The following is a 12366-nucleotide window of genomic DNA, read 5'->3' as shown; positions in this document are numbered from 1 at the left end:
AGTGGGTAACAAGATAATAGGAGCCCCTTTCCTGATGACTACAGAGCCATCGTGGCAGCCCTGGGCCTCCATTTCAGACTTCCATCTTGTCGAAGCCACCACCATTAGGGTCTCAGTCAGTCATCATTCTAATTTACTTGGGTGGCTGGGTGAGGGTGGAACACTACCTTCCAGCTGTCTGAGATTAAGCAGAACAGCAGCTAAAGCAGTAACAGCAGATCTCCTTCAGTAGTTTGCCACAGGGAAGTGTGTAGAGGTAGCTGGGCCTTTAAGTAGCTTGTCATAGGGAAGAGGGTCCAGCATGAACTGAACTCAACTTCCATTTGTGTAGCGGTAGCAGGGCCTCAAATGGCTTGCCATAGGGAAGAGGGTCCTTCAGTAGCTTGCCCTAGGGAAATGTGTAGAGGTGACTGGGCCCTTAAGTAGCTTGCCATAGGGAAGAGGGTCCTTCTCCACAAAAGGAGACTAGGGCGGGTCACGTGATTAGGTGGCCTGGGTTTGCTGAGGGCGTCACTGGCAGCCTCCTACCCTCCTCACCTTCATGTGCCCGCTGGAGCAAACAGTTCTTTTGACAGCGTTGAGCTTTCCCGGGCAGGAACTTACTGGGGCTGCAGTCACCCCAGAAACACGGCTCTGGGCTGTGGAAACGGTGCTACTGCGGAAGTCTCTTATCGCGGGGGTGGACGAGGTCGTTCTGCGCCCAGCGTTCCTCTGCGGTTCCCACAGCCCGCTCCCGCTCCCACCTCGGGGATCTCTGCGGGGAGGCCTCAGGTCAGCTCCGCCCTCGGGCTGGCGGGAGAGCAGATCCGACCCAGGGCCTCTGAGCTGGCAGCCCCGACACGTCCCGCCCTCTCCTCCGCTTGCGGGAGCCAGGGCGGCTCGGAGAGAAATCTTTTGGACACAGGCCGGGAGAATAGGAGCCGTGGGCGCCGTCACCCAGCTTCCCGGTTTCCGTCCTGTGTTTTTGTTTGTTTGTTTGTTGTTTTGAGACGGAGTTTCGCTCTTTCTGCCCAGGCTGAAGTGCAACGGCCCCATCTCGGCTCGCTGCAACCGCGGCCTCCCGGGTTCAAGCGATTCTCCTGTCTCAGGCCGTCGTGTTTCTGTAAATTAGAACCGGCCTATTCGTCACAGCCTGGGCGGGTCGCGGAGCAGCGCACGGAGGCCCAGCAGGGGGCGCGGCTTCCTGGACGCACCTCGCAGCGCCGCGCGCGGGCTTTCGGGCCGGGACGCCAGGGGGCGGGGCCGCCAGGGGGCAGCGACGCCAGGGGGCGGGGCCGCCAGGGGGCAGGGACGCCAAACTGCGCACGCCCTTGGGGTTCTGGCTACGGGTACCCGGACCTGCCCAACAACTCTTCTCCATTCGCGACCTCCAAACCCCTACCCGGTGCCCAGGGCACTTTCATCCTCTCTCTCAGGCGCGTCCTTGACCTCAGTTGCCACGTGCACAAGCTGGTGCCTTCCAGATCCGTCTTTCTCCACCGAAGTCTCTACCTGCAACTTTCTTCCTTTTCCTCCTTTGCTGGGCTAATCACTACTGGGCCTCAGCCCTCAGCTGCCGGCTCTAACAATGCCTCTTTGTCTTTCCCAGATCCCCAGGACCAGGTCAAGCTCTGCTCCCTGGGTTCCTCTCTCCTTGCTTCCCTCCTCTTCCCTCTCCTCCCCGGGGCTTCCCCATCAGTGTGGATTCCCTGACCTCATAAGGACCTAACGGTCTATGCTGGATGGAAGCAGCAAAACGGACCCTCTCACTCTTGCCTTATCCCCAGCACCAAGGAGAGGCTCAGTAAATACCAGCTGGATAAGCAAAGTAGAAACTTGAGTGGATGGTGGAAAGAGGACGGGAGGGCGGCAGCAGGAGAAAAGTGGGGCCCACACGGTCAGCTACTCATCCATGAAGTTTGACAGTGAAGGACGCAGAGGAATCGAGGAACCGTGAGATAGTACAGCAGAGTGAAGGGAAGCCTGGCAACACTGGGGCCAAGCCCAGCAAGTTTGAAGGTGGAAGCTAAGGAGCCCTACGGGACAAAGTTGGCGAAGGCGGTGAGGGCAGTAGAGTTGAAGGATGGGTGCTGAATCACAAAAGGCCGCAGAAAGAAAGTATGCCCAGAGGGACAAAGGAAGCAGGCATCTGCACGTCTCAGTGTTGTACCTGCCCTGAACCTGTTGTCAATACGTGATTGAAGGGGAGAGGAAGAAATTGTGGTTGCTTATCTCAGGCGGCCTCGGTCTTGTTGGGCCAGTACCAGGTTAGGTCTTCTGCGAAATGGATATTGGGAGTCAAGGGCCTGTGAAGAAATATGCTTGTTTATATATTAGTTAGGATCAACTAAATACCATAAGAAGCGGCCGGGTGCGGTGGCTCAAGCCTGTAATCCCAGCACTTTGGGAGGCCGAGACGGGCGGATCACGAGGTCAGGAGATCGAGACCATCCTGGCTAATACGGTGAAACCCCATCTCTACTAAAAATACAAAAACTAGCCGGGCGAGGTGGCGGGCGCCTGTAGTCCCAGCTACTCGGGAGGCTGAGGCAGGAGAATGGCGGAAACCCGGGAGGCGGAGCTTGCAGTGAGCTGAGATCTGGCCACTGCACTCCAGTCCAGGCGACAGAGCGAGACTCCGCCTCAAAAAAAAAAAAAAAGAAGCAGAGCCCACATGCAAAGGCTCCACAGTATAACCTCTACCTTACTGAAATCTAATTCTTGCTCACTTGACAGTCCAGGATGAGTGTTCAGGTCAGCGGGTGGTTCCTTTCTTTTGGGTCATTCGGGCACTGCTTTGGTTTGAATGTCTGTCGCCTCCAAAACTCATCCTGAAACTTAATTGCCAATGTGGCAGTATTGAGAAATGGGCTTTTAAGAGACAATCACTGGGTCATGAGGGCTGTGTCCTCATGAATGGAATCATCATTCAGGCGTTAATGGATTAATGGATTATCACAGGAGTGGGACTGGTGGCTTCTTAAGAAGAGACCTGAGCTAGCACGCTGAGCCCCCTCACCATATGATGCCCTGTACCACCCCGAGACCGTAGAGAGTCCCCACCAGCAAGAAGGTACTCAGCAGATGCGACCCCTTGACCTTGGACTTGACAGCCTCTAGAGCTGTAAGAAATAAATTCTTTTTCTTTATAAACTGTCCAGTTTCAGGTATTCTGTTATAAGCAACAGAAAACAAAGTAAGATAGGCACCTAGGCTTTGCCATCCCCTAATGTCCTAAGAAAGGGGAAAGAAAATGGAGGAGCATGAAGAGGACATTCCCATGGACCTAGCATGGAAGTAACAGATAGTTCTGCTCACCTTCCTTTGGAGAGACAGTCACACAGCCTCACCCAACTGCAAAGAAGGCTGGAAAGTGTAGTCTAGTTATGTGCCCACAGATAGGGAAATACAGAGACTAGCAGGTAGTTAGTGTGTCTTCACCACTGTGGTAGACAGAATAATGGCCCCCAAAAGATCTTTACATTCTACTCCCTGGAACCTGCGAATATGTATTACACGGCAGAAGGAACTTTATGGATGTTTAGGATCTTGGAATGTTATTCTGGATTATCCCAGAGGGCCCAATGTAATTACAAGGGTCCTCGTAGGTGAACGAAGGAGGCAGGAGAGTCAGTTTCAGGGTCATGCAGTATGAGACAGGCTTGACCACCCACTGCTGGCTTTGAAGATGCGGGTGGGAGGATAAGCCAAGGGATGTAGGCAGTCTGTAGAAAAGACAAGGAATGGGTTTGCTTCTAGAACCTCCATAAAAACACAACTCCTAGGCCAGGTGTGGTGGCTCACGCCTGTAATCCCAGCACTTGGGGAGGCTGAGGTGGACAGATCACCTGAGGTCAGGAGTTCGAGACCAGCCCAGCCAATGCGGTGAAACCCTGTCTCAACTAAAAATACAAAAATTAGCTGGGCATGGTGGTGCACGCCTGTAATCCCAGCTACTCAGAAGGCTGAGGCAGGAGAATCGCTTGAACCTGGGAGTCAGAGGTTGCAGTGAGCTGAGATTGCACCATTGCACTCCAGCCTGGGTGACAGAGCAAAACCACATCTCAAAGCAAAAAACAAAAAACACAACTCTTGCTGGCTCCTTGATTTTAGCCCAGTGAGATTCATTTCTAGTTTATTTTTTTTCTTTGAGACAGTCTTGTTCTGTCACCCAGGCTGGAGTGCAGTGGCATAATCATGGCTCACTGCAGCCTCAACCTTCCTGGACTCAAGTGATCCTTCCACCTCAGCCTCCCAGGTAGCTGGGACAAGAGGCATGCACCACCATGCCTGGCTAATTTTTGGATTTTTTGTAGAGATGGGGTTTCACTATGTCGCCCAGGCTGGTCTGAAACTCCTTGTGCCCAAGCAATCCTCCTGCCTTGGTCTCCCAAAGTTCTGAGATTACAGGCATGAGCCACTGCACCTGGGCTTCCATTTCTGATTTCCAAAACTCTAGGATAATAAATTTACATTGTTTTAAGCCACCAAATTGTAGTAATCTGTTACAGCAGCAATAAGAAATGAATACAGCCATGCTTGATAATTTCTTCATCAAAAGCTACCTATTGGTGTTAGGAAGTCTTGTTTTAAATTTGAAGACAGTGTTTTCACTTTCTATCTTGTGCACTGACTACCTCATGACCCCTTAGGTACCAGTCAGGACTGGCAGACTTTAATGTGGAGAACTTCTGAAACAGCAGTTCTCAAAATGTTATCTGCATCACCCAGGAACTTGTAACCATGCAAATTACCAGCCACCCAGACTTACTGGATCATAAACTGTGGGGCCCAGCAGCCTGTGTTTTAACAAGCCCTTCAGGTGATTCTGACACTTGCTTAAGTTTGAGAACCGCTGTTCCAGGAGCTGGTCCTGCAGGGAAAGGGTGGCCTCTCGGTTCAGGTTCCAGTGTGGCTGGGGGTGGGGGTCAAGGTGAGGGTCTGGTTGTTGTGTCTGGCAATCAGCCAGGCTCCAGCACAGGGACTGTTTACAAGGCTGCACTTTCCATGTTCTGGTCAGCAGTCTCATGGTTTATTCCATGTTACGAATGGACTGTCACCCCAAAATTAATGTTGAAATCTATTTCCTGGTGTGATAGTATTTGGAGGTGGGGCCTTTGGGAGGTAATTAGGTCATGAGAGTGGAGCCCTCATGAATGGAATGACTGCCTAAGAGAACAGAGATGGCTCACGCCTGTAATCCCAGCACTCTGGGAGGCTGAGGCAGGAGATCACAAGATCAGATCGAGACCATCCTGGCCAACATGGTGAAAACCCGTCTCCACTAAAAATACCAAAAATTAACCGGGCGTTGCAGTGGGTGCCTGTAGTCCCACCTACTCGGGAGGCTGAGGCAGGAGAATGGTGTGAACCCAGGAGGCATAGTTTTCAGTGAGCCGAGATCACGCCACTGCACTCCGGCCTGAGCGACAGAGTGAGACTCCTTCTCAAAAAAAAAAAAAAAAGAGAGAGTTAGTTTGCTGATTTTCTGCCATGTGAGGATACAGTAAGAAGGCAGCCATCTGCACCTTCTAAGAGGACCCTCACCATAACCTGACCATGCTGGCACCACAATCTCAGACTTCTAACCCCCAGAACTGAGAAATAAACTTCTCCACAGCTCTATGACATGGTTTTTTTTTTTTTTTTTTTGAGATAGAATCTCGCTCTGTTGCCCAGGCAGGAGTGCAGTGGTGCAATCTTGGCTCACTGTAACCTCTGCCTCCCGGGTTCAAGCTATTCTCCTGCCTCAGCCTCCTGAGTAGCTGCAATTACAGGTGCCCACCAGCACACCTGGCTTTGTATTTTTAGTAGAGACGGGGTTTCACCATGTTGGTCAAGCTGGTTTTGAACTCCTGACCTTGTGATCCACTTGTCTAGGCTTCCCAAAGTGCTGGGATTACAGGCATGAGCCACTGCACCCGGCCGGCATGGTATTTGTTATAGCAACCCAAGCTAAGACGCTCCATGTTATGGACTGAATGCTTGTGTGCCCCCAAAGTTTCTATGTTGAAATGGTAACCCCATTGTGATGGTAGTAGGAAGTGGGAACTTTGGGAGATAATTAGGCCATGATGGTAGAGCCCTCATGAGTGGGATTAGTGGCTGTCTTAGTCCATTTTGTGCTGCTGTAATAGAATACCTGAGACTGGGTAATTTATAAAGAACAGATATTTGTTCTCTCACAGCTGTTGCATTGGGGGTAGATGGATGGACTTATTTATGTATTGAGTGACTGACTGATTGATGGTGCCTTGTTCTGTTGCCTAGGCTGGAGTATAGTGGCAGGATCATAGATCACTGCAGCCTCAAACTCCTGGGCTCAAGCAATCCTCCCACCTCCGCCTCCATGTAGCTGGTGGGGATCAAGTTTCTAACATATGAATCTTGGGAGACACATTCAGACCATCACAGTGGCCTTATACAAAGAGACACAAGAGCTTGCCCTCTGCCATGTGAGTATACCACAAGAAGACTGGCATCAGCAAACCAGAAAGCAGGTGGACCCTCATCAGACACCAAATGTTCCTGCACCTTGATCTTGGACTTGCCAGCTTTCAGAACAGTAAGAAACAAATGTGTGTTTCAGCTGCCCAGTCTATGGTATTTGTTTTAGCAGCCCACTAGGAGACCCCAAGATACTTTAAAACTCATCAGCACCTGCTTTCTGCATCTGGACCCTGATCTTCTGGTGGGTTTACCAGTTACTTGTAGAGTGTCCCTGTGATAGTTTTAGGTGTCCACTTGACAGGATTGAGGGATGCCTAGATGGCTGGGGAAGCACTGTTTCTGGGAAGGACCATGTTTTTGGAGGAGACTGTTGTATGGGTGAATTTCGGAGGAAACATTCAGATCATGGCAGTGGCATTACAAACACACACACACAAAAGCTTGCTCGCTCTCTCTGCCATGTGAGACTACCAAAGACTGCCATCTGCAAACCAGAAGCAGGTGGGCTCTCCTAAGACACCAGATCTGCCTGCACCTTGATCTTGGACTTGCCAGCCTTCAGAACTCTAAGAAAGAATTGGTAGCATGGTCTAAGTTGGAAGGCCTGAGAAATAAGGAAGAACATGGTGGAAGTAAGTTCAAGGATAAAGACTTGAGAAAGCCTACTCAGTGGACAGAGTCAGGAAGATCAACCCTCAATGTAGGCAGGCACTATCCAATCACCTACGGGCCCAGATGGAACACAAAGGGGGAAGAAGGGTGAATTCTTTCAGAGCTGTGACACCCTTCTCCTCATGCCCTTGTACCACAGAACTCCAGCTTCTTTGGCCTTTGGACTCTGACACTTGCACCAGTGACCCTCTGGGGCTCGCAAGCCTTTAGCCTTGAACTTAGTTACACCATGTGCTTCCTTGTTTCTCAGGCCTTCCAACTTGGATCGGGCCATGCCACCAGCTTCTCTGATTCTCCAGCTTGCAGATGGCATATTGTGAGGCTTCTCAGCCACCATAATTGTATGAGCCAATTCCCATAAATCCCCACTCATCCATCTCTCTCTTTCTCTCCTATCTCTCTGGAGAAACTTTACTAATACAGCTGTTAATATTTACAGCTGCTTCATGGAGGACATTCGTTCTCAACCCCATCACACACAGGTAAGACCTAAAGCATAAATGATATCCCTGGCATCTCCAAACAGCATTTCTTCATGGAGAATGGGAATTGCCCTGCTCTTTTGGTGGCAGAGTGTGGTCGCCAGAACTGCTCTGCAGGCAGACCGCCCCGGGTCTGGGTCTGACCCTGACAGTTGATAACTATGACTTTGGTCTTAAGCAAATTTATTCCTCTGTGGATTGATATTTAGATATCAATGTGGATAATAATTTCTCACCAAGGTAACTGTTATGAGGTAAAAATGAGTTAACATAAGTAAAACCTAGCACATGCAAACCATCCGAAATGGTTAATACTTACTATTAGCATTTGAAAAAATAAATGTTTTTGACAATAAATTTCTTGTACAGTTGTCCTCAGCCAGTTTCAACTGAGCCGATCATTTATGTGACACTTTCATTACCAAATTGATGTTCTCACCCCAATTTCAAGTGCAGTATGAAACTTTCAAATTCTAAAAAAAAAAAAAAATTAAGGTTCTTTGGCTCTTGCAGCCTGTATTAATTTCCTAGGGTAGCTGTAACAAAGTAGTCACATACCACATAACATTTCAGTCAGCAGTGGGCTGCGTTTTTGACAGTAGTCCATACAATTATAACACCATTATTTTTTACTGCACCTTTTCTATGTTTAGACACACAGATACTTATTGTTACAGTTGCCTACAGTATTCAGAGTACAGTCACATGCTGTACTGGTTCGCAGCCTCACAGCAGTAGGCCATGACAGGCAGCCTAGCTGTGTAGCAGGCTCTCCTAGCTAGGTTTGTGCACTCTATGATGTTCACACAATGGCCTAATGATGCATTTCTCAGAACGTATCCACGTTGTTAAGTGACCCATGACTATTCATTCTACAAACTGAGAAGCTTAAGTAACAGAAATTTATTTTCTCACAGACTTGGCAGACAGAAGCCTGAAATCAAGTTGTTAGCAGGGCCATCGCCCTCTGAAGGCTCTAGAGGCAAATATTTTCTTGCCTCTTTCAGCTTCTGGTGGCTCCCAGCAATCCCTGACATTCTTTTCCTTGTAGTAACACAACTCCAATCCCTACCTCAGTCTTTACACGGTGTAAACCCCTGTGTCTCTAAATCTCTCACTCTGCATAAGGACAAGTCTTTGCATTCAGGGCCCCTTAAATCCAGTGTGACCTTAATTTGATTACCTTTGTAAAGATGCAATTTCCAAATGAGGTCACATTCGTATGTACTGGGGGTTAGGACTTGAACATATATTTTTAGGGGGCACAAGTGAACCCACATCAGAGGTCAAGCCACAAAGCAGCCTACATGGCGAAACCCGTTTTTTCATGAACATGTAAACTGATGTAAGGGCCACGCCGCCTTGGAAAGCATTCTGTGTTGTCATTCCAGAGCCACGGGGGCTGGATGGTGACAATAGAGGTGGGCTGCAGATCTATGGGCTACTCTTTGCAGAGGCAATGAGTAGGGACTGCCACAGCATTCAATTAATTTCCTGTAAGAATACATTTTATTCAAGTTGATAAAAAAGCTATATTTATTAACACTGCATAACATTCCTGTGCTATCAAATGAGAATCTCCAGAAATGAATATGAATAGCTATAAAACCCACATTTTTCTGCAGATACATGTGTGACCACCTGAGAGCCAGGTCCCTCAGTGTCCACAGACATAGCCCTGCCACCTACCACCTGCTTCCCAGAGCAGATGAAGCTTCTGCTAACTCAGGCTTATCCCAGTCTCTATTTCAGGCCATCAACTGGATGAAGAATTAATTTAATAAACATGAAACAGCTTGCAAAACACTGGTGAGTGGCTGAGGGCCACGAAACGAGACCACCGTGTGGCCCATCTTTGAAGATGAATCCAACAGCAGTGACTCTCTCTGCATCCTCCTCCCATCTTTTCTGCTTTTCCATACAATGGCTTATTCACTGCATGTGACATCATCACTGGCACTATGTTGATCTGTCAAATTTCCTGTTTTGTGGGTTTGTTTTGGACTAAAGTCTACTGATCTGAGCTTTGAGCTGTAAGGCTTGACTGTGAGCACAAACTGAAGAATGTGGCACCTCACACTGCGTAGGAAGCTGAATGACAGGTGTTGGCAGTGAGGGGTGGGGAAAGCTGTCAGGTAGCAAACAGCTGTTTTTTCGGCTAACTATTGAAGGGAAGCTCCTCATCACTGAGTTAACTTTTAGCAGACATTAACTCAGTCTATCTATTGGGATGTAAAGGATTTTAGCATACAGGTATGTTAATTCAGAGGCTCTGGAATGCATAACAATTTCCCCCATTAAAATTTATGATAATTAAGTGTTCAACTTACTGGAATTTTCCCCACAAGACTCTTCTGGGATGAACTTGCCTTGGGGAGAAGACTACATAATTGAAAATCTGCATCCAGGCCTTCAAGAAGAAACATAATCTCCAACAGTCTGCTTTTCAGTTTCTGTCAAATGTCTGGTTTCTCTCGAAGGGATGTTTGGGATGGTGCTCATGAGTAGGGACGGCCACTCTCCTCTGAGCCTCCACCCTCCTGAACCTCCACCTGAGCCCCCACCCCCTGGAGCCTCCACCCTCCTGACCTCCATCCCCGAGCCTCCACCCTCCTGAACCTCCACCCTGAGCCTCCACCCTCCTGAACCTCCACCCCGAGCCTCCACCCTCCTGAGCCTCCACCCCCAAGCCTCCACCCTCCTGAACCTCCACGCCCCTGAGCCTCCACCCTCCTGAACCTCCACTCCCCTGAGCCTCCACCCTCCTGAGCCTCCACCCTCCTGAACCTCCACCCCCTCTGAGCCTCCACCCCGAGCCTCCGCCCTCCTGAACCTCTACCCTCCTGAGCCTCCAACCTCCTAAGCCTCCACCCTCCTGAACCTCCTGTTTCAGCTGATGCACCTTCAAGCACAAGGTCCTGTTCCTGGGCTCTGTTAAAGCTTCCCTCAAGAAAAAAACCTTGCATTTGCCAATGAACTTGATGTAAAGTTGTGAAGAATATTTACTCTTCTTTAAACATTTATTGAAGCTAGGAATAATGGACCTATGTATAGAAAATCTTAAATTTCTACTAAGAGGTAAAAAAAAAAAGAATTCCCTTCCCTTCCTTAACAATTCAGCTCCCATTACACAAAACCAAACAAGATAGGATTCTGTTGTGAGGGGACAGAGCTTCAGTGTCCCAAAGCTAGGTGCTGGAGCCCAAGCAGGGTGAGGACGGAGTCAAGGAGGCCCATGTGGTGGTGGGGCATGGCCTGGCATGGGTCTCAGTGCCCAAGCAAGGTGAAGAGGGGACCATGCAGGGAGTGAGGGTGTCACTGCCAAGCGAGGTGAGTAGGGCCCGTAATTTTGAAAAGTCATGAAAGCTGAAGAAGGGCTGAGGCACTATTCTAGATTGAAGGAGACTAAAAAGATGCAAACACTAACAATGCACAATTCTAAACTGAAATCTTTGCTCTAAAGGACATCAGGACAATGAAAGAAACTTGGATGGGGTCTGAGCATTAGGTAGTAGTAATGCATCGATGTTGATTCCCTAATTTTCATGGTTGTATGCTGATGATGCCGGAGGTTCTTGTAGGAAATACACCTTCAAAAGTATTCTGAGGTGATGGGGCATTGTATCAGCGGCTTATTCTCAAATGGTTCAGGAAGAAAAAAGTTTTATACTATACTTCTTTGGCAAGGTTAGATTGTTTCAAAATACAATTTTTTAAAAAACAGCATTTGTCAACCATCAGTTGGTAAAAGGTGAAAAATATTGATAATACCTAGTGTTTGTGAAGGTGTGGAGAAACAAAGTTTCATACACTATTGTCAAAAGTATAAATTGTTACAATATTTTTGGAGAGCAATTTTCCAATATCTAGCAAAAATTTAAAAGCAAATCTTAACTCAGCAATTCTGCCTTTAGAAATGTATTTGTAGAATAACATACAGGATAGAAAAATGTATTTTATTGCAACACTGTTGATACTAACAAAAACTGAAAACCACCAAAACATTTATCATTAGGGGGTTAAGTAAAGTATGATATCACTATACAATGAGTTTACTAGGAAACCCTTAGGAAGAATGCAGAAAGATGTATGTTGACTTTTACAGAAAGGTGAGCTACTGTCTAAACGCAAATGTGCCAATATCATGTATATATAGTAAGCTTCCTTTTGTTAAAAATCAAAAGTATATGTTTAGAAGCAAAAGCACTCACGTAAAGGCCTGGTATAGAGCAGTGGCTAAAAACAGTGCCAAGGTACTGCCTCAACTTCCTCTCACATGCTGCCCTGGTGATATTGAGGCTGGTTCAGGAATCATGACAGCCTGTTTGTATGAATTCCTTAAAGTGTGAAGGCACAAATTACTTAGCTTCTTTCGTAACAATCACCTAATCCCTTAGTTTAAAATGGTTGTGTTCATGGAATACTATGCAGCCATAAAAAAGGATATCACATCCGTTGCAGAAACATGAGTGGAGCTGGAGGCCATTATCCTAACAGAATAATGCAGCAACAGAAAACCAAATACCGCATGTTCTCACTTACAAGTGGGAGCTAAACAATGAGAACACATGGACACAAAGAGGGGAACAACAGACACTGGGGCCTGCTTAAGGGTGGAGGGCAGGAGAAGGAAGAGAATCAGAAAAAATACCTATTGGTTACTATGTTTATTACCTGGATGAGGAAACAGTCAACACCAAACCCCTGTGATGCAGTTTACCTATATAACCAACCTGCACATGTACTCCTGAACCTAAAATAAAAGTTACAATAAATAAAAAAT

The 12366-nt window shown here is 47.8% G+C and overlaps 1 long non-coding RNA gene across 3 annotated transcripts; it reads left to right on the top strand.

Moving 5' to 3' along the window:
- The first annotated feature begins 488 nt into the window (after positions 1-488).
- Positions 489-10124, top strand: LOC117064801. 3 transcript variants are annotated; one of them, XR_004429689.1, is made up of 5 exons: positions 489-771; positions 2941-3052; positions 6250-6544; positions 7541-7583; positions 9336-10124. It is a non-coding gene; the product is annotated as an uncharacterized LOC117064801 (long non-coding RNA). The 3 variants fall into 3 exon arrangements; XR_004429690.1 differs by lacking the exon at positions 489-771 and adding an exon at positions 1288-1602; XR_004429691.1 differs by lacking the exon at positions 2941-3052.
- Positions 10125-12366: the final 2242 nt, after the last annotated feature.

This window comes from Trachypithecus francoisi, unplaced genomic scaffold (genome assembly GCF_009764315.1).
Source record: "Trachypithecus francoisi isolate TF-2019V2 unplaced genomic scaffold, Tfra_2.0 Lachesis_group2, whole genome shotgun sequence".
Lineage (NCBI taxonomy): Eukaryota > Metazoa > Chordata > Mammalia > Primates > Cercopithecidae > Trachypithecus > Trachypithecus francoisi.
Note: the sequence above shows the minus strand (reverse complement) of the source record. Positions and strands in the feature narration are given on the sequence as shown.